Below are 21,771 nucleotides of genomic sequence, written 5' to 3' on the forward strand. Positions count from 1 at the left end.
GGGAATTTAATCTTGATGTTTCGGACTGACCAGAAAGTTGTAATGTCGTTGACTATATTCTTGTTTGTATCTCATGTTTTTCTTTTAATAGGTCTCACGTGTTTTGTCTTATAGAGACATATCTTTACGATGCTACGAGAGCATTTGTATTTTGTGTGTTTACACATTTTTTGCAGGTGGATGATGTACGTTATGTTCCAGGGAACATACGCGCATTTTACTGAATATTAGTGTTGATATTTCAGTTATGTATAGAAACATTTTGTAAGTGCCTATGGTTGCAGGCCTACGCTCGTTTCTAGTCTTGCCTCGCAGGTGTCGATGGCATATTTTGTGTGTAAGTACGTGTAGTACGTGTGATCATTAATAAAGGATCATAAAAATACCTGAAATTAATTATATAAAAAAGAGTTTATTTTATCTTCTCGTCGCCCCAACGCAACAATTAAATAGCAAATTTATCCATTGCCAACTACAAAAATTACTACCTAAATATAAAGATCTACAGGGTCTTATCGTCCTTTTAAATTATTTAAGCCTTTTCACTCAAAAGTAAAATTCAATATTACAAATAAAGACAGTCTTCCACTCGTCCAACCTTTCATACAAGCCCACAATTAAAGGACTAATGATTATGCTACCTTCGCACGGTCAAGATACCGCGGCCGTTTAAAGCCTCACTGGGCAGGTCAGACCTTTTATTTTAACAAAAGGACATGTTTTTGATAAACAGGCGGAGGAAGTCTTTGCCGAATTCCTTTAATCATCCTCTCCAATATACTAATAACACCATTATAAATCACCTTAACTAATTCAAAGCAAAAGTACAGTAATAAATTAAATGTAACAAAATATGATAAATAATTCAAATAAGTTATAACAAAATTACAAATGATGGCTACTTCTAAGCCCACATCTTTCATTTAACATAAAACCACATTATAAATGATACAAGTAAAGAGCAAATCCCCCTTACTATTACTCACGGCAAAACTACAAAAATCAAATCTACAACAAGTCTAGCCGCGGCTGAATTAAATTCAATTCCTGCACAACCAGATATAATGGAAACCGAAAGACATCTCACCACTAAAATAAAATTTACAAATAGTATGCCACCTATAATACCCTAATATTTTAGCTCTTTCCAATATAAAGAAGCAAAGGAAAATTGTAAAGATTAAAAAAATTAATAAATACATTTTAAATAAATTATCTTGTGAATGTTGAATTAATATTGAACCATCCTTAAAACTACTATACATGCCTTGAGCACCAAGACATTCTCTTCACCCTTGGTCAATGTTATTATAATATGCACCCCCTACATACAAAGGTAATTTAATAATATAATTTGTTGATAAATAAGGTAAAAATCACATGCTTCCTATTATTGTAGAACTAAAATAAAATTTCATACACACTAAAGACTGTCCAATAGAATAGCTTGATAATAAAATACCAACCCACAAACCTACTACACTCACAAGTAGGGCACCTATTTTTAGATGTAAAGGTAGAACAACACAATTAACAGTAGGAAAAATTAGTCAACTCAATGTGGCACCTCCTAAAATTGCCATTACTACCAATCCTAACATTCCCTTACATATAACTCAACCTTCATTATCACTAATAGAATGAATATTAGCACCCCCAAAGCCCTTACCCATTAAATAAAATCTTAAACGTACTGAATAACATACAGTTAGGCCCGTAGAAAAAAACAATAAAATAAAGCTTACTACATTAATTAAAGATAAAGAAGAAATTTCCAAAATTAAGTCCTTAGAATAAAATCCAGCTAAAAATGGTATTCCACATAAAGCCAAATTAGCTACATTTAAACAAGATAAAGTGAGTGGTATCTGACTTACAAGTGCTCCTATTCTACGAATATCTTGTGTATCACCCACACCATGAATAATTGCTCCCGCACATAAAAAAGTAATGCCTTAAATAAAGCATGTGTCAATAAATGAAAAAAAGCTAATACAGGAAATCCCATAGACAAAATTATTATTATAAGACCAAGCTGACTTAAAGTAGATAAAGCAATAATCTTCTTTAAGTCATATTCGTAATTAGCACCGATGCCAGCTATGAATATTGTCAATCCTGATAATAAAAGCAATACATTTCCCATATAAACACTCAATAAAACGTCTCTAAAACGAATTAATAAATAAACCCCAGCAGTTACAAGTGTAGAAGAGTGAACTAATGCTGACACTGGTGTAGGGGCGGCTATTGCTGCTGGCAGTCACGCAGAAAAAGGAATTTGTGCACTTTTCGTTATTGCTGCTAAAATGATCAAACTAGAAATAATTACTATCTCATTTTTATTTAAAACTCTATGCAAATAAAAGATATAATTTCAACTTCCATAATTCAATATTCAAGCAATAGCTAATAAAGTCGCTACGTCTCCAATACGATTAGAAAGGGCAGTCAACATGCCTGCATTATAAGACCGTACATTTTCATAATAAATAACTAAACAGTATGATACTAATCCTAACCCGTCCCAACCAAGTAGGATTGTAATTAAATTAGGAGAAACAATTAATAAAACTATTGAAAGAACAAATATTAATACAAGCATAATAAACCGATTAAGGTATCGCTCAGATCCTATATATTGTTCAGTATAATAAATTACTATTCTAGAAATATAAAGTACAAATCTTATAAACATAAATGATATTCAATCAAATAGAAGAGTTATAATAATTTTATTTCTATTAAAAGAAATAACTTCTCACTCAATAAATACACTATATCTATTGATTAAAAAACTCAAGCCTATTATGAATAAAAGAATACTTATTCTATTTAAAAAGGCAAATCTAGTCATACAAATTGAAAAAGGTCAAACCATGGCCGAAGGACAACTAAACCTTCTTTAGTCCCACAAACTAAAATTTTATTCTAAACTACTCAAGCAACTACAACCATAAAAATCTCGGTCCTGCAAAAAAAATTAATAGATTTAAAGGCAACCAATGTAATATCAATAATAAATATTCTCGCACACTTCCTCCTCAACAAGAATATAAATTAGAATAAGGCATTCCATGTTGAGTATATGAATATAAATATAGTCTATAAGCAGCTCTAAAAACAGAAAGCAAGGCTAACCCTAATATACTCAATCAAGATCAACCAACAATTCTATTTAACAAACTAATTTCTCCTAATAAATTTAATGTTGGCGGCGCAGCTATATTAGCAATTCTTAATAAAAACCATCACAAGCCTAAACTCGGCATAAAAGACAGTATTCCACGATTAATTAACAGTCTTCGACTTCCTAGACGCTCATAAGAAATATTTGCGAGACAAAAAAATCCCGAAGAACACAGGCCGTGAGCAATTATTAATGCAAGAGCACCTCTAAATCCTCATAATCCCATCGTTAGTAAGCCTATCAACACTAAGCCTATATGGGCAACAGAAGAATAAGCAATTAAAGACTTTACATCAACTTGTCGTAAACATACTAATCTAACTGATCAAATACCCACAACTCTAATACCAAATCAAATTAAATTTATACTTAAGCTACATTTTCCATAAAATACATAATACGTAATAAGCCGTAGCCTCCTAACTTCAATAATACTCCCGCCAAAATTATTGAGCCACTTACAGGTGCTTCAACATGTGCTTTAGGTAGCCAAAGATGAACTAGAAATATAGGCATTTTAATTAAAAAAGCAATAACTAAAGCAAAATATCACATATAATATGTAATTCCTAAATCTATTACACTTCTCATATTAATTATCAATAAACTACCCTTAATATATTCCGAATAAAAAATACCAATCAAAAGTGGAAGGGAAGCAAACAAGGTATAAAATAATAGATATATCCCTGCCTGTACTCGTTCGGGTTGATAGCCTCAACCCAAAATTAAAAATAGTGTAGGAATCAAAGAACCCTCAAAAAAAATAAATAAATAAAATATAAACAATCTAGAAGAAGAAAATCTCAAGTAAAGTAAAATAAGTAACAATAAAACTAAACTAATAAAGCTTGCACTATAAAATGAACTTCTCAAGACACCTTCTCTAGCTATAATTATAAGAATAACAATTCAAATACTTAATAAAATCAATGAATAACTCAAACTATCACTCCACAAATAATAGCCCACCTCCCAGGGAACCAATCCTATACTATTTCTTATTATAAATAAAAAACAAACTCCAATAAGGCAAAACTGAACAACTCACCATAATTTAAAATTAAAACCTAAAGGTATCAAAAACAATATAAATATTAAATATTTTAGCATCGTAACACAATTAAAGAATTCAAATAATCACCTCCATGAGTTCGCACAATAGACACCAAAATTGATAACCCCAGACTGCCTTCACAAACACTAAAAGTTAGAAACAACAAACAAAAATAATTTTCAACATACAGACTACCTAAAGAATAAGATAGAAGTAAAAAACTTATCAGCACAATAAATTCAAGTCTTAATAAAACCATCAGTAAATACTTACGCTGAATAACAAAACAAGCTATTCCTAAAATAACTAGAAAACAAGAAAATAAAATAAATAATATTTTCATAAGCTTTTATAGTTTAATTAAAACGTTGGTCTTGTAAACCATTAATGAATAAAATTCTAAAAGCATCAAGAGAAAGTGCAAACTTATCTTTAGTCCCCAAAACTAATTTTTTAATAAACTACCTCTTGAAATTAAAATAACCTGAATATTACTTATAATTTTAGTAGTTTTAAGATTCATTCTAATTCAAATATCTCACCCCCTCTCAATAGGACTAATGCTTATTGTTAACACCATTACTACCTGCTTAATTATTTCAACCATAAGAGAATCTCCTTGATTTTCTTACATTCTATTCCTAGTTTTTCTAGGAGGTATGTTAGTTTTATTTATTTATGTTACAAGACTAGCATCAAATGAAATATTTACTTTAACGCCTAATCTTTTCCTACTAATTTCTTTAGCTCCACTCCTCTTAATCCTTATAATAACTATCGACCCCCTTATACTTCCAAATATAATTTCACTACCAGACCCACATCACTATACAACTAATTACCAAGAAATTCCTGGTATAAAATTTTATATAACATCAATCTTAATAAATACTATTATACTAGCAACATACCTATTTATTACGCTAATTGCAGTAGTAAAGATCACTTCACTATACCAAGGTCCTCTCCGGCCCTCTAAGTCATATGTCAACACCAATTCGCTTACATCACCCTCTTTTTAAAATTGCTAACAACGCTTTAGTAGATCTTCCAGCTCCCATTAACATTTCATATTGATGAAATTTTGGTTCTCTTCTCGGCTTATGTTTAATTATTCAAATTGCTACGGGCCTATTTCTAGCAATACATTATGTATCAAGTATTGAATTAGCTTTCAACAGAGTAATTCACATCTGTCGAGATGTAAACTTTGGCTGGCTTTTACGTACTTTGCATGCTAATGGAGCATCTTTTTTCTTCATTTGTCTCTACTTACACGTCGGTCGAGGAATATATTACGGTTCTTATCTCTACCTTCACACTTGAAGAGTAGGAGTTGTTATTTTACTACTAGTGATAGCAACTGCTTTTGTAGGTTACGTCCTACCTTGAGGTCAAATATCTTTCTGAGGAGCAACAGTTATTACCAATCTATTATCAGCTATTCCCTATCTAGGAACAATACTAGTACAATGAATTTGAGGAGGATTTGCCGTGGATAACGCTACTTTAAATCGATTCTTTGCTTTCCATTTTCTCTTACCTTTCATTGTAGCCGCCATGTCCATAGTACACCTCCTATTTCTCCACCAAACAGGATCTAACAACCCTCTTGGTCTTAACAGAAATCAAGATAAAATCCCCTTCCACCCCTATTTTTCAACTAAGGACACTATTGGATTTCTAACAATAATAACAGCCTTAATATTACTTACCCTTTGAAATCCCTACATACTAGGGGATCCTGAAAATTTCACTCCCGCAAACCCATTAGTCACACCGGTACATATTCAACCAGAATGATACTTCTTATCTGCTTACGCCATTCTTCGTTCCATTCCTAATAAACTTGGGGGAGTTATTGCCTTAGTAATATCAATCCTCATTTTGATAATTATGCCATTTTTTCATACTAGAAAAATACGAGGCCTACAGTTTTATCCTATTAATCAAATTATATTCTGAATTATAGTTAGCACTGTAATCCTTTTAACTTGAATTGGAGCTCGACCAGTTGAAGACCCTTACATTCTAACAGGCCAAATTCTCACAGTTATCTACTTCGCTTACTTCCTATTTGTGCCATATCTCTCCTCCTTATGAGATTTCCTACTAAATAAAACTTAGTTCTTTGGCTGAGAATAAGCATATGTTTTGAAAACATACAACAGAGCAAAGCTCTAAGAACTTATTCTCAATTTAATACACTTAAATTAAAAGAGAAATAAAAAGAAGCTTTATACCTCCTAAAAATAAAAGATAATTAAGAGATAAAGGCAAAAAACACTTTCAAGCAAGATATATTAATTTATCATACCGAAATCGTGGTAACGTTCCTCGTACCCAAATAAAAACAAAAGAAATAAATACTACCTTACAAAAAAATAAAATAGAAAAAATATCATATCCTAAAAACAAAACTCTAAATAGGGCTCTCATAAACAAAATACTAGCATATTCAGCCATAAAAATAAGAGCAAACCCTCCCGCTCTATACTCAATATTAAACCCAGAAACAAGTTCTGACTCACCTTCTGCAAAATCAAAAGGAGTACGATTAGTTTCAGCCAAACAAGAAGCAAATCAAACTAATGCCAAAGGAAACGTGATTCATAAAAACCATAACTCTTCCTGATAGTAACCAAAATTCAACAATCTATATCTCTCAGCTAAAAATACAAAAGATAACAAAATTAAAGCCAAACTAACCTCATAAGAAATAGTTTGTGCTACTGCTCGGAGGCCCCCTAACAAAGAATATGAAGAATTAGAAGATCAACCAGCAATTATTACAGTGTACACACCCATACTTGTACAACATAAAAAGAATAATAAACCTAAAGAAAAAGTTAGTATAACACTTAAATAAGGAATTCTTAATCATACTAACAAGGATAAAAACAAACTAAAAACAGGAGCTAGATAATAAGGATAATAATTAGATATAGTAGGGAAAACTTGCTCCTTAGTAAATAGCTTAATTGCATCTGCAAAAGGCTGAGGTAAGCCACAGATACCCACCTTATTAGGTCCTCGACGAATTTGAATATATCCTAAAACCTTCCGTTCTAATAAAGTTAGAAATGCAACCCCAATTAAAACACAAATAATCAAAATCAAATAAGAAACCACACCTATAATATAGTCATAATACATTATTACCTGGACTCAATTCATCCATTATTAGATCCTAAATCTAATGCACTTATCTGCCAAAGTAATCTCCATTTACTTTTATTCCCTAAAAATAAATATTACTAGTACTTGGTCCTTTCGTACTAAAGTACTATTGTCAATAAAGGATAGAAACCGATCTGGCTCACGCCGATCTGAACTCAGATCATGTAAGATTTCAAAGGTCGAACAGACCTATACACTAAGCTTCTGCACCTAGATAAAATCTTAATCCAACATCGAGGTCGCAATCTCTCTTGTCGATATGAACTCTCAAAAAAAATTACGCTGTTATCCCTGAGGTAACTTAGTCTAACAATCATTAATAAAGGATCATAAAAATACCTAAAAGTAATTATATAAAAAATAGTTTATTTTATCTTCTCGTCGCCCCAACGCAACAATTAAATAGCAAATTTATCCAATGCCAACTACAAAAATTACTACCTAAATATAAAGATCTACAGGGTCTTATCGTCCTTTTAAATTATTTAAGCCTTTTCACTCAAAAGTAAAATTCAATATTACAAATAAAGACAGTCTTCCACTCGTCCAACCTTTCATACAAGCCCACAATTAAAGGACTAATGATTATGCTACCTTCGCACGGTCAAGATACCGCGGCCGTTTAAAGCCTCACTGGGCAGGTCAGACCTTTTATTTTAACAAAAGGACATGTTTTTGATAAGCAGGCGGAGGAAGTCTTTGCCGAATTCCTTTAATCATCCTCTCCAATATACTAATAACACCATTATAAATCACCTTAACTAATTCAAAGCAAAAGTACAGTAATAAATTAAATGTAACAAAATATGATAAATAATTCAAATAAGTTATAACAAAATTACAAATGATGGCTACTTCTAAGCCCACATCTTTCATTTAACATAAAACCACATTATAAATGATACAAGTAAAGAGCAAATCCCCCTTACTATTACTCACAGCAAAACTACAAAAATCAAAAAGCTTTGAGTTTTACGTCCCACGCTTATGCCGGTTAGGCTAAAGGAGACGGTGATGATGAGTAATGAATGAAATGGTGGAATGAAGAAAGTAGGAGGAAACGGGAGAACCCCGAGAAAACCTACGCACACGATGTTTGTCCACCACAAAGTTCACTTGGCGGGGGCTGGGATCGAACCCGGGACCCCAAGCACCAGAGGTGAACGCTCTACCACTGAGCCACCGCGGCCCCATACAAAAATCAAATCTACAACAAGTCTAGCCGCGGCTGAATTAAATTCAATTCCTGCACAACCAGATATAATGGAAACCGAAAGGCATCTCACCACTAAAATAAAATTTACAAATAGTATGCCACCTATAATACCCTAATATTTTAGCTCTTTCCAATATAAAGAAGCAAAGGAAAATTGTAAAGATTAAAAAAAATTAATAAATACATTTTAAATAAATTATCTTGTGAATGTTGAATTAATATTGAACCATCCTTAAAACTACTATACATGCCTTGAGCACCAAGACATTCTCTTCACCCTTGGTCAATGTTATTATAATATGCACCCCCTACATACAAAGGTAATTTAATAATATAATTTGTTGATAAATAAGGTAAAAATCACATGCTTCCTATTATTGTAGAACTAAAATAAAATTTCATACACACTAAAGACTGTCCAATAGAATAGCTTGATAATAAAATACCAACCCACAAACCTACTACACTCACAAGTAGGGCACCTATTTTTAGATGTAAAGGTTGAACAACACAATTAACAATAGATTAGTGCCGACAACTAAACGTTCACCACGCCATGATCTTGGTGTAATGGTTAAGATGCTCGCTTACAAATGAAAAGGACGTGAGTTCGAATCCCAGTCAAGGACGTTTTCAAAAATTTTTGTTAATAATACATACAGCATATGAGAGATGGTAAAAGAGGTCGTGTTTAGTTTTTCGTAGCAATTATTATTGGTAGTGTTTAGTACTGATAATACTTTTTGTCTTTGCGTATTGCTTTTATTCTCTTCTTAATTTTGAAAGAGAAGAATATCCGAACAAATGCCACCAAAATTCCTCATATTTTGAATGTAAATGCCATTTGCAATTAGTAAAGAATAAAAATTGAACGTTTCGATGTAGCTGCAAAAAGTAAAAAGAAAAACATGGAAGTGGAGTGTTCGAATCCATACTCATGGTTATTAAAAATACAATTTCTACATGCTTTACACCTCCCGACCACGTTTCTACGTTAGCAATTAAGAGGTTTGTGTTTAGGTTAGGCTGGTCAATACGTTTTGCAAAGGGGCCCGGTATAGCTCTGTCGCACCACAGGTGCGAGCAGGGAGCAAAACACTTTTTCTCTCTCCCTCTCTGTGTCTATTTATCTATCTATCTGTATATATATATATATATATATATATATATATATATATATATATATATATATAACGCTTTTTGTGAATGCCATAGCCACCCTAATTTTCAGCGGATTGAGACGAAACTCGGCACAAACATTAATTGTTGAAATATATTGATGAGTTCGTTAACCAGAATAATCAGACGAAAATGTTCAAAATGGCGGCCTTTAAAACTCTTAAAAACTTCCAAGGGAACCAAATTTCGCCCATAAATAGGTATTCAGAAAGTTTGAAATACTTTTCCTCTTTTACTGAGGTGGGTTCCTGTCACCACGACAGGGCGCGTCCTCAGGTTGCGGATCGAGGAGAAGGCCTCTAGATATAGAGGTTAGCTGCGAATATACTGAATAAGCAGTCGCGGACAGACGACTAGGAGTGGTCCTCCAGCTTGGGGGTTTGGGTAAGGCTAACACCCTCATCCTGTAAAAAAAGGTACTTGTTCAGAAACATTCACAAAAGCCTCGGACAAGGACTGATAACTTGGCACGACATCAGCAAAAGAAAATGGACATGAGATTTGGAACATGGAATATTAGAAGTCTCTATAGGGCAGGCGCGTTAAAACCTGTAACGAGTGAGTTAGAGAAATACAAGATGGACTTAGTAGGAGTTCAGGAAGTTAGGTGGGAAGGAAATGGATCTGAGAATTCCGGAAATTTTACGTTCTTTTACGGGGAAGGAAATAAAAATCACCAGTTAGGAACAGGGTTTTTCGTTCACAAACGAATATTACCAGCAATTAAACGGGTTGAATTTGTTACTGACAGACTTTCTTTTATTACTCTTAAGGGACGGTGGTGTGATATTATTGTTTTAAATGTACATGCTCCAACTGAAGATAAGGGTGACGATATAAAAGATAGTTTTTACGAAGAAGTGGAACGGATATTTGACCAACTCCCGCGATACCATATGAAGATTCTATTAGGGGATTTCAATGCGAAGGTAGGACGAGAGGATATTTTCAAACCGATTATAGGGAACGAAAGTTTGCATAAGGAAAGTAATGACAACGGTGTTAGACTCGTGAACTTTGCAACATCCAAAAACCTAATCGTGAAGAGTACAAAATTCCCACATCGCGACGTTCATAAATACACTTGGACATCACCAGACGGAAAAACACATAATCAAATTGATCACGTTTTAGTAGATAAAAGAAGACAATCTAGCATAATTGACGTCCGGTCGTTTAGAGGGGCTGATTGTGACACTGAACACTACCTGGTAGTAGCGATAATACGGGAGAGATTATCGTTGAATAAAGGTAATATTCAACGTCCGAAAACGGAGAGATTTAATTTAAAGAAATTAGAAGAGAGCCAGGTAAGAGAGGAATACCAGATTGAGGTTTCGAATAGATTCTCGGTCTTAGAAGACTCGGAGTGCACTAGTGTCGAGGATACTTGGATTGAAATTAGAGATAGCATTAAAAGTTCAGCAATAGAAAAATTGGGACACGCGGAAATACGTACGAACAAACCATGGTTCGACCAAGAATGCATTAAACTAGCAGAGAAGAGAAAACAGGCAAAATTACGGTGGCTACAAAATCCGAATGAAATAACTACACAAAATTTCGCAGATATCAGGCGGGAAACTTCCAAAACTTTTAGTACAAAGAAACGGGATTTTTTGAAAGCTAAAATTAAGGAACTTGAAGATAATAGTAAAAATAAAAATATTCGGGACATGTATAAGGGGATCAGCGAATTTAAGAAAGGCTATCAACCTCGTGCTTATATATTAAAGAAATCTGACGGAACAGTTCTCACTGATACGGATAGCCTCTTAAATAGATGGAAAGATTTCTTTGACTCTTTGCTGAACACGCAGCCAAAAACTAATGTGCGTGGAGAAAAGGAGATACACACCGCAGAACCGTATATTCCAGAACCTAATCGAATAGAAGTGGAAGCCGCTATAAAGAAATTAAAGAAACACAAATCTCCGGGTGTAGATGAAATTCCGGCTGAGTTAATTTTAGCTGGAGGCGAAAAATTGTGGAACAAGATACACAAACTCATTCTCCTTATCTGGAACAAGGAAGAATTGCCACAAGAGTGGAAAGAGTCAATCATTGTTCCAATTCACAAGAAAGGCGACAAAACTGACTGTAATAATTATCGAGGCATTTCTCTTCTGTCAACATCCTATAAAATCCTTTCAAATATTCTGTTAGCAAGATTGACCCCATACGCAGATGAAATTATTGGAGATTATCAGTGCGGATTTAGACGAAATCGATCAACTATCGACCAAATATTTACCATTCGCCAAATACTCGAAAAGAAGTGGGAATACAATACCCCGGTACATCAACTATTTATTGATTTTAGAAAGGCTTACGACTCGGTTAGGAGAGAAACATTATACAACGTTCTTACAGAACTTGGAATACCGAGAAAGTTAATTAGATTAATTAAGATATGTTTAAGTGAACCCCAAAGTAAAGTCCGGGTAGGAAAATTTTTGTCCACGAGCTTCCACGTCGAAAATGGCCTGAAACAAGGAGATGCGTTGTCGCCATTATTATTTAACTTTGTGCTGGAATACGCCATAAGGAAAATCAAAGATAGCAACCAGGGCCTAGAGTTGAACGGCATTCACCAGGTTATGGCATATGCTGATGATGTAAATTTAATAGGGGATGATAGGAGAACAGTAGAAATAAATGCAGAGATCTTATTAAACGCTTGCAGGGACATGGGTTTAGAAGTAAATGCAGAGAAAACTAAATACATGGAAGTGCGTCGGGACCGTAATACGGCAAATTGTGGAGGCGTTAAAATATTAAATAATGCTTTTGATAAAGTGGATACTTTCAAATATTTAGGATCAATATTAACAGACGAAAATCATATTCACGAAGAAATTAAATGTCGACTAAAAGCAGGGAACTCGTGTTACTACTCGGTTCAAAATCTCTTGTCGTCGCGAATTCTGTCGAGGAATTTGAAGCTTAAAATATATAAAACGATAATCATGCCTGTTGTTCTGTATGGTTGCGAAACATGGTCGCTTACTCTGAGGGAAGAACATAGACTGAAAGTATTTGAGAACAGGATCCTGAGAAGAATATTCGGACCCAAGAGGAACGAGAATGGGGAATGGCGGAAGCTTCATAACGAGGAACTACATAGTTTATACGGTTTACCCAACATTGTTAGGGTCGTCAAGTCTAGGAGGCTTAGGTGGGCAGGTCATGTAGCTAGAATGGAAGAAAGTAGAAACGCTTTCAAAGTCTTAACTGGTAGACCCATAGGAAAACGACCATTAGGAAGACCTAGGCGCAGATGGGAGGATAATATTAAGATGGATCTCGCAGAGATAGGAATACAAAGTAGAAACTGGATGCAATTAGCTAAGGATAGAAGTCAGTGGAGAGCTTTTGTGAACGCGGCACTGAACCTCCGGGTTCCATAGGCCATAGAGTTAGTTAGTTAGTTTGTGTGCAGGGACTTATTGAAATATTGGACCCGATTAATCGCATAAAGAAGGTTCACGCCCTTTCGCTACAGCCAGGCTTTTTTTTTTTTTTTTGCAGGAAGGGTTATTTTCGTATCGGAACAAGAGGATTGTTAGTGATGATATGAAATTACAAATTGAAAGTGAAGTAACTTGTGAAACGTGTTATTTGAAAGAATAATATAATAAATATGCTTTCCCCTAACACAGAGAACTGTAAATCATGTATTTCGAGTTCGGGAGCGTGAATGGCGAGAAGTGTTATTTGATTTGATTTTTAGTAACACATTGCATTGCAAATAAAGGTAGGCAACATTAGTGGTAAGTAAAATAATAATAATAATAATAATAATAATAATAATAATAATAGGTGTTGTTTGTGGCAAGGCAATATCTTCCGTAATAATTGTAACGCCATATCTCCCTTACAAACAAAATATTAGCAATTTATATCGAGAGAACGGGAAACTGTAGAGTGATAGGAGCAACATTGGACAGTAAGCACACATAGTAATCAGAAAAGTAAACGATTTCAATGGAAAATGAACGAAGAGTCATTGTCATGGGTAGTCATGGAGCCACGGCAGAGCCCTCTTTAGGCAAAATGTCGATAACTTATATCGAGACAACAGGAGGTGATAGTGAGAAGGTACCAACGTTGGACACCGTGGACCCATAAGGCGCATCGAAAAGAATTAGGGGGGACAGCCAGCCTTACTTATTTCCACATAATAATATAAAATTATATTGTCGAAATACGCACACGATTTAGCTAGTAATAATACACACGATTTAGCTAGTAATATTTGATATTATTATTATTATTATTATTATTATTATCGACAGCGTCTTTTCATTACGTGTGCATGTTTGACATGAAGCCGAAGATAAGATCCATCATTCGTACAAAGAATAAGAATAGTCAGTTACGTTAACTGTGAACGACAGCGAAAAATACGAAAAGAGTGATTACCTGTAGCGAAAAGAAACAATACTTTCTCTCAAATGGATAAAAAATCAAGCCGAGATAGATTCGAACTCGCATAGACGGCGTGAAAAGTCAGTGCTTTGTCCACTTTTTTTAACTGACTCACCGAACGTGTTTCAATAACTTATTTATTGCTAATTTTACTTGCTTCACTCGTTTAACTTGCTATTTCTAATAACTTATAACGACAGAGACACGAACACAGAAACATAAGGAACAGTTAAAAATCATAGATGCTCTCCCGCCGGGAATCGAACCCGGGACACCATACACCAAAGGCGCACGTGCTAGCCACTAGACCAGCGGGGAGGGCACCGCTCACTCCCTGTGTCGTTAGGGATTACGACCACTGTATTGCCAGCTATCACTTCTGTGGGTTGTATATTATGATCACATGTTTCTTCTTTGCTGGAAGAGTTAAACCTACATTCTATGTAATACATGAGGTATTTAGACCTACATGCTCTTCATATAATGTAATAAAAGGGTCATGCTGGGAATAAGAAAAAGAACATTCCTTGGACAAAACGGAAACTAGTGGCATCAGAAATATTTATCTACGAGGCATGCGCAGTAGTATATTTCAGAATAGTTACTGTTTAATTCAGTAAATAAAGAAAGGGCTATAAAAAAGCAAATATGTCGCGTCAACGAGATCGACCAGAGTTGACAGAGGCGGAAGTAGATGTGTAGTAATACAACTTGGTTAAATTGATAATTGGTTCTTTATTCTGTAATAGTTCGTATCAGAACTTTACGGGGGAGCAGAGAAAAACTTACTAACGCTGTCATATAGTAAGCTTTAGTAACACGATCATATAGACACAAATGGATGTAACTGTGAGTACTACAACTTGGATTTAACGAAAGCCGTTTAGATATTCAGTGGTTTGCAGGGTTGTATAAGACAGAAAAAGATAAGACACAATACAATTCTTTATACCTCCACTTCCATTAGCTAGATACATGCAATTTCTGGATAGATACTGAAACTGCTGTCGGATTTTAATACATGACGTATTGCAGGATACAAAATACTTTGCATTACTTGTTTGTTTGTAGAGAGCTACTAGGTTAGTGTTCTGAAAAGTTGTGTATAAACTAAGGATAGCCAATTCCGGAATTATTACTTTCCGTACTCCCGAAAGTAAAACCGGACAAATTCCGAAATTCGGAAAATTCCCATTTTGGAATAGTTCCGGAATTCGGAAAAATCCGGAATTTAGAAATTTCTGATTTCGTTAACATTCCAGAATTCGGAAAAATCCGATTTTTTTCGAAATCCGGAGTTTTTCTCAATTCCGGAATTTTCTAAATTCCGGATTGTTTCCGAGTTCCGAAATTCTTCTGAATTCCGGAGTTTAACTGAATTCCATAATTTTCCGAAATGCGAAAAGTGAAAGTTCCGCTTCCGAAAAATGAATTTATTTTGGTTAATATGAAACGTGGCGGAAATAAGTCTTTGACTAGGTAATGGCGACTGCTTTGAAAGAAATGGGGTGTATGAGAATTCAATCTGTCATATTTGCAGTTTCGTGTGGAGAAAAAACAAACTTGTGAACCAGCGGTTTAAGAAAAACTCAAGTTATTAATGTAAACTTTTCCGACTTCATAAAAGAAATACGAAAGACATTTTGAATCGAAGAAATATAACATACAAGTTTGCAAGCGGGGACAAAGAAACCTTCGTAACCAGACTAAAGACGAATCGTTTATCGCGTAGCGATCAAGGTCAAGCCGTTTTCGAGGGCGAGTTTCAAGTTGATTCGAGTTTGATAATGGCTCGCTCGCTCGTTCAGCTCGTTTTAACTCGTTTTGAAATAATGGCCTGATTAGACTGGAAAGCGAAATGTAAGCAGTAATGTGGAATAGTTTTAGTGTTGCTCACGACAGGGGTGCGTCTCATCTTGTAATTTTGGTGCATCTTGTGGGGCAATTTTAGTGTATCTCGTCTCGTCTAGATAAAGAGAAGACAAGAGTTTTTTTTATTATTACGAGACAGCCTCAAATGTCGTAATCACCAATATAAGTATATACTATAGTTCTCAAAATCAAGGCTGAGACCTGCACTGTAGAATTCTTGAGCCCAAGCAGAAGACCAACTCGGGTAGTGATATCAACCGGCTCGACTCGTATCAACTGAGCGAACAGCTTGAGTCGGCTCGGTTGGGATGAGCCGATGACCCGAGCCGGGTGTTAGAACGACCCATCGACTCAGCTCAATTGATCCGATGGCTCGAGCTTTCTCGGTTGGGACGGGTCCCCTACTCGGCTCATGTGAACCGGTTCAAGCCAGCTAAGTTGAAACTAGTCCATCGGCACGTTTCGATTCAGCTCAACTAAGCCGATGGCTCAAATCGGCTCGGTTGGGTGAGCTGTTGGCTCGGCTCACTTCTGGGTTCGGTTCGATAGTGAATGAGCTGTAAGCCGAGCCGCTCGAGCCGTTGAGAATCCTAAACCGGTCCCAGCTGTTTTGAACATGTTTGGCTGAAGCCTATAAGTTTTAACAATTTTTGGCTCGAGCCCGAATACTTGCCCCTTCGGAACTCAAACCCAGAACGTGACCGATGTCCTTCCCTCCTGAAGACTTCTCGACGACCGAGATCGACAATCAATTAGCTTTTACTATTTAGATACAAACCGTATATCTTTTAAAGATTATACACGGTTTTGATATAATAATAATAATAATAATAATAATAATAATAATAATAATAATAATAATAATAATAATAATAATAATAATAATACTAAAAGTTTTAAACTTGCCGTTCAAATTTGGCAAAACTTACTTAAAAGTAGAGATTTCGGGGAAAGGGTTCCGTACCTTCAAGACACACCTCTGCAACTACCTACATTTTAAACTACAACGTTCCATTGAAGTTTCATGTAGAAAGTATTCTACTGTATGTTTTAAGGAAAATAACTGTAATAAATATAACTGAATATCACGCAACAGTAACGCATATAATAAACTAATTTTTAGGATATGCAAAGGCAAATATAAAAGCTTTGCTACAAAATATCTCCACAGAGCATAATTCAATGAGCTCTGAAATATAATGTAACGAAATAGCCTATGAGATTCAGTCTACAGAGCAATTGTTACTTAAAGAATGGACATACACTATTTCAAGAATCGAGACAAGACGGGAAATTTTTACCATACTTTCCGTCTCGTCTCGATTCTCATCTCCAAAAAGAGACAAAAATTTTGAGTTAGCCTTGACCCGTCTCGAATGATAATTCTCATGTTATTTTATTTGTTTCAGAAACGAGATGAGAAACTCCTCTTCTCGTGAGCAACATTAAACCGAACCGAAATATTCTTTCCAAATGTGACATTTCTGCTTCTAATGGTATGACCTGAGCGATAATTAGCTCCTAGCTTTTATTCTTCTACGAGATAATAATAATTATTATTAGTTTATTATTATTACTATTATTATTCGTGAAGATTTGATAGTTCAAGTATTGAAACATCCGAGTATTCAAATATCTGAATATAATAAAACGTATGTTATCGCCGATCAATCGCCATCAAAAATCCTAAAGTTAAAAAAAATTACAATGTGCATTCGCACAAGCAACTTGACCACTGAACCGCGATTGCTACGCGGTAAAAGATTCGTCTTTAGTCTGGTTACATTAGGTTTCTTTGTCTCCGTTTGCAAACTTGTATGTTATATTTCTTCGATTCAAAATGCCTTTCGTATTTCTTTTATGAAGTCGGAAAAGTTTACATTAATAACTTGAGTTGTTCTTAAACCGCTGGTTCATAAGTTCGTTTTTTCTCCACACGAAACTACAAATATGACAGATTGAATTCCCATACACCCCATTTCTTTCAAAGCAGTCGCCATTACCTGGTCAAAGACTTATTTCCGCCACGATTCGTATTAACCAAAATAAATTCATTTTTCGGAAGCGGAACTTTCACTTTCCGGATTTCGGAAAATTATGGAATTCAGTTAAACTCCGGAATTCAGAAGAATTTCGGAACTCGGAAACAATCCGGAATTTAGAAAATTCCGGAATTGAGAAAAACTCCAGATTTCGTAAAAAATCGGATTTTTCCGAATTCCGGAATGTTAAAGAAATCAGAAATTTCTAAATTCCGGATTTTTCCGAATTCCGGGATTATTCCAAAATGGGAATTTTCCGAATTTCGGAATTTGTCCGGTTTTACTTTCGGGAGTCCGAAAAGTAATAATTCCGGAATTGGTTATCCCTAGTTTATACACAGCCTGTCAGAAAACTAAGCTAGTAGCTGTCTACAAACAAACAAATAATGCAAAGTATTTTGTATCCTGCAATACGTCATGTATTAAAATCCGACAGCAGTTTCAGTATCTATCCAGAAATTGCATGTATCTAGCTAATGGAAGTGGAGGTATAAAGAATTGTATTGTGTCTTATCTTTTTCTGTCTTATAGAATCCTGCAAACCACTGAATATCTAAACGGCTTTCGTTAAATCCAAGTTGTAGTACTCACAGTTACATCCATTTGTGTCTATATGATCGTGTTACTAAAGCTTACTATATGACAGCGTTAGTAAGTCTTTCTCTGTTCCCCCGTAAAGTTGTGATACGATCTACTACAGAATAAAGAACCAATTATTATCAATTTATCCAAGTTGTTGTGTTACTACACATCCACTTCCGCCTCTGTCAACTCTGGTCGATCTCGTTGACGCGACATATTTGCTTTTTATCCCCCTTTCTTCGTTTTCTGAAATAAACCGTAACTATTCTGAAATATACTACTGCGCATGCCTCGTAGATAAATATTTCTGATGCCACTAGTTTCCGTTTTGTTCAAGGAATGTTCTTTTTCTTATTCCCAGCATGACCCTTTTATTACATTATATGAAGAGCATGTAGGTCTAAATACCTCATGTATTACATAGAATGTAGGTTTAACTCTTCCAGCAAAGAAGAAACATGTCATCATAATATACAACCCACAGAAGTGATAGCTGGCAATACAGTGGTCGTAATCCCTCAAGACACAGAGAGAGTGAGCAGTGCCCTCCCCGCTGGTCTAGTGGCTAGGACGTGCACCTTTGGTGTAGGTGTCCCGGGTTCGACTCCCGGCGGGAGAGCATCTATGATTTTTAACTGTTCCTTATGTTTCTGTGTTCGTGTCTCTGTCGTTATAAGTTATTAGAAATAGCAAGTTAAACGAGTGAAGCAAGTAAAATTAGCAATAAGTAAGTTATTGAAACACGTTCGGTGAGTCAGTTAAAAAAAGTGGACAAAGCACTGTTTTTGCGCCATCCATGCGATTTCGAATCTATCTCGGCTTGATTTTTTATCCATTTGAGATAAAGTATTGTTTCTTTTCGTATTTTTCGCTGTCGTTCACAGTTAAAGTAACTGACTATTCTTATTCTTCGTACGAATGATGGATCTTCTCTTTGGCTTCATGTCAAACATGCACACGTAATGAAAAGACGCTGTCGATAATAATAATAATAATAATAATAATAATAATAATAATAATAATAATAATAATAATAATAATAATAATATGAAATATTACTAGCTAAATCGTGTGTGTATTTCGACAATATAATTTTATACTATTATGTGGAAATAAGTAAGGCTGGCTGGCGCCCTCCCTAATTTTTTCGATGCGCCTTATGGGTCCACGGTGTCCAACGTTGGTACCTTCTCACTATCACCTCCTGTTCTCTCGATATAAGTTATCGACATTTTGCCTAAAGAGGGCTCTGCCGTGGCTCCATGACTACCCATGACAATAACTCTTCGTTCATTTTCCATTGAAATCGATTATTTTTCTGAGTACTATAAGTGCATACTGTCCAACGTTGCTCCCATCACTCTACAATTTCCCGTTCTCTCGATATAAATTGCTAATATTTTGTTTGTAAGGGAGATATGGCGTTACAATTATTAGGTTTGAAGAAGAATTGAGGAATATATTGCCTTGCCCCAAACAAGACCTATTATTATTATTATTATTATTATTATTATTATTATTATAATTTTTATTATTATTATTATTATTATTTTACTTACCAGTAATGTTGCCGACCTTTATTTGCAATGCAATGTGTTACTAAAATGCAAATCAAATAACACTCCTCGCCATTCACGCTCCCGAACTTGAAATACATGATTTACAGTTCTCTGTGTTAGGGGAAAGCACATTTATTATATTATTCTTTCAAATAACACGTTTCACAAGTTACGTCACTTTCAATTTGTAATTTCATATCATCACTAACAATCCTCTTGTTCCGATACGAAAATAACCCTCTCCTGCAAAAAAAAAGCCTGACCGTAGCGAAAGGGCGTGAAACCTTCTTTGTGCGATTAATCGGGTCCAATATTTCAATAAGTCCCTGCACACAAATATCTCAGTAAAAGAGGAAAAGTTATTCAAACTTTCTGAATACCTATTTATGGGCGAAATTTGGTTCCCTTGGAAGTTTTTAAGAGTTTGAAGAGCCGCCATTTTGAACATTTTCATCTGATTATTCTGGTTAACGAACTCATCAATATATTTCAACAATTAATGTTTGTGCCAAGTTTCGTCTCAATCCGCTGAAGATTAGGGTGGTTATGGCATTCACAAATAGCGTTATATATATATACAGATAGATAGAGAAATAGACACACAGAGGGAGAGAGAAAAAGTGTTTTGCTCCCTTCTCGCACCTGTGGTGCGTCAGAGCTAAACCGGGCCCCTTTGCAAAACGTATTGACCAGCCTAACCTAAACACAAACCTCTTACTTGCTAACATAGAAACGTGGTCGGGAGGTGTAAAGCATGTAGAAATTGTATTTTTAATAACCATGAGTATGGTTCACTTTCATGTTTTTCTTTTTACTTTTTGCAGCTACATCGGAACGTTCAATTTTTATTCTTTACTAATTGCAAATGGGGTTTACATTCAAAATATGAGGAATTTTGGTGGCATTTGTTCATATAGTCTTCTCTTTTGAAATGAAGAAAAGAATAAAAGCAGTACGCAAAGACAAAAAGTATTATCAGTACTAAACACTACCAATAATAATTGCTACGAAAAACTAAATACGACCTCTTTTACCATCTCTCATAAGCTGCATATATTATTAACAAACATTTTTAAAAATGTCCTCACCGAAGATTCGAACTGGCGACCTTTGCATTTGTAAGCCAGTACCTTAACCACTACACCAAGATCATGGCATGGTGAACCTTTAGTTGTCGGCGTATTTGTTGTATTTGTGTTTTATGTTCTCACTTCAACAATTTTTACTCTTTTTTCTAAGTTTAACAGCTGTCCTTGGGCTAAACCGGGCCCCTTTGCAAAACGTATTGACCAGCCTAACCTAAACACAAACCTCTTAATTGCTAACGTAGAAACGTGGTCGGGAGGTGTAAAGCATGTAGAAATTGTATTTTTAATAACCATGAGTATGGATTCGAACACTCCACTTCCATGTTTTTGTTTTTACTTTTTGCAGCTACATCGAAACGTTCAATTTTTATTCTT

The 21,771-nt window shown here is 35.0% G+C and overlaps 2 pseudogenes; both read right to left on the bottom strand.

The window, feature by feature from the left end:
* Nucleotides 1-500: 500 nt before the first annotated feature.
* LOC145690576 (NADH-ubiquinone oxidoreductase chain 5 pseudogene) lies at nucleotides 501-2,881 on the bottom strand (annotated as a pseudogene).
* Nucleotides 501-4,084, bottom strand: LOC145690577 (NADH-ubiquinone oxidoreductase chain 4-like; annotated as a pseudogene).
* Nucleotides 4,085-21,771: the final 17,687 nt, after the last annotated feature.

The sequence above is a fragment of the Thermobia domestica genome, chromosome 7 (assembly GCF_964235325.1).
Source record: "Thermobia domestica chromosome 7, izTheDome1.hap1.1, whole genome shotgun sequence".
Classification (NCBI taxonomy): Eukaryota; Metazoa; Arthropoda; class Insecta; order Zygentoma; family Lepismatidae; genus Thermobia; species Thermobia domestica.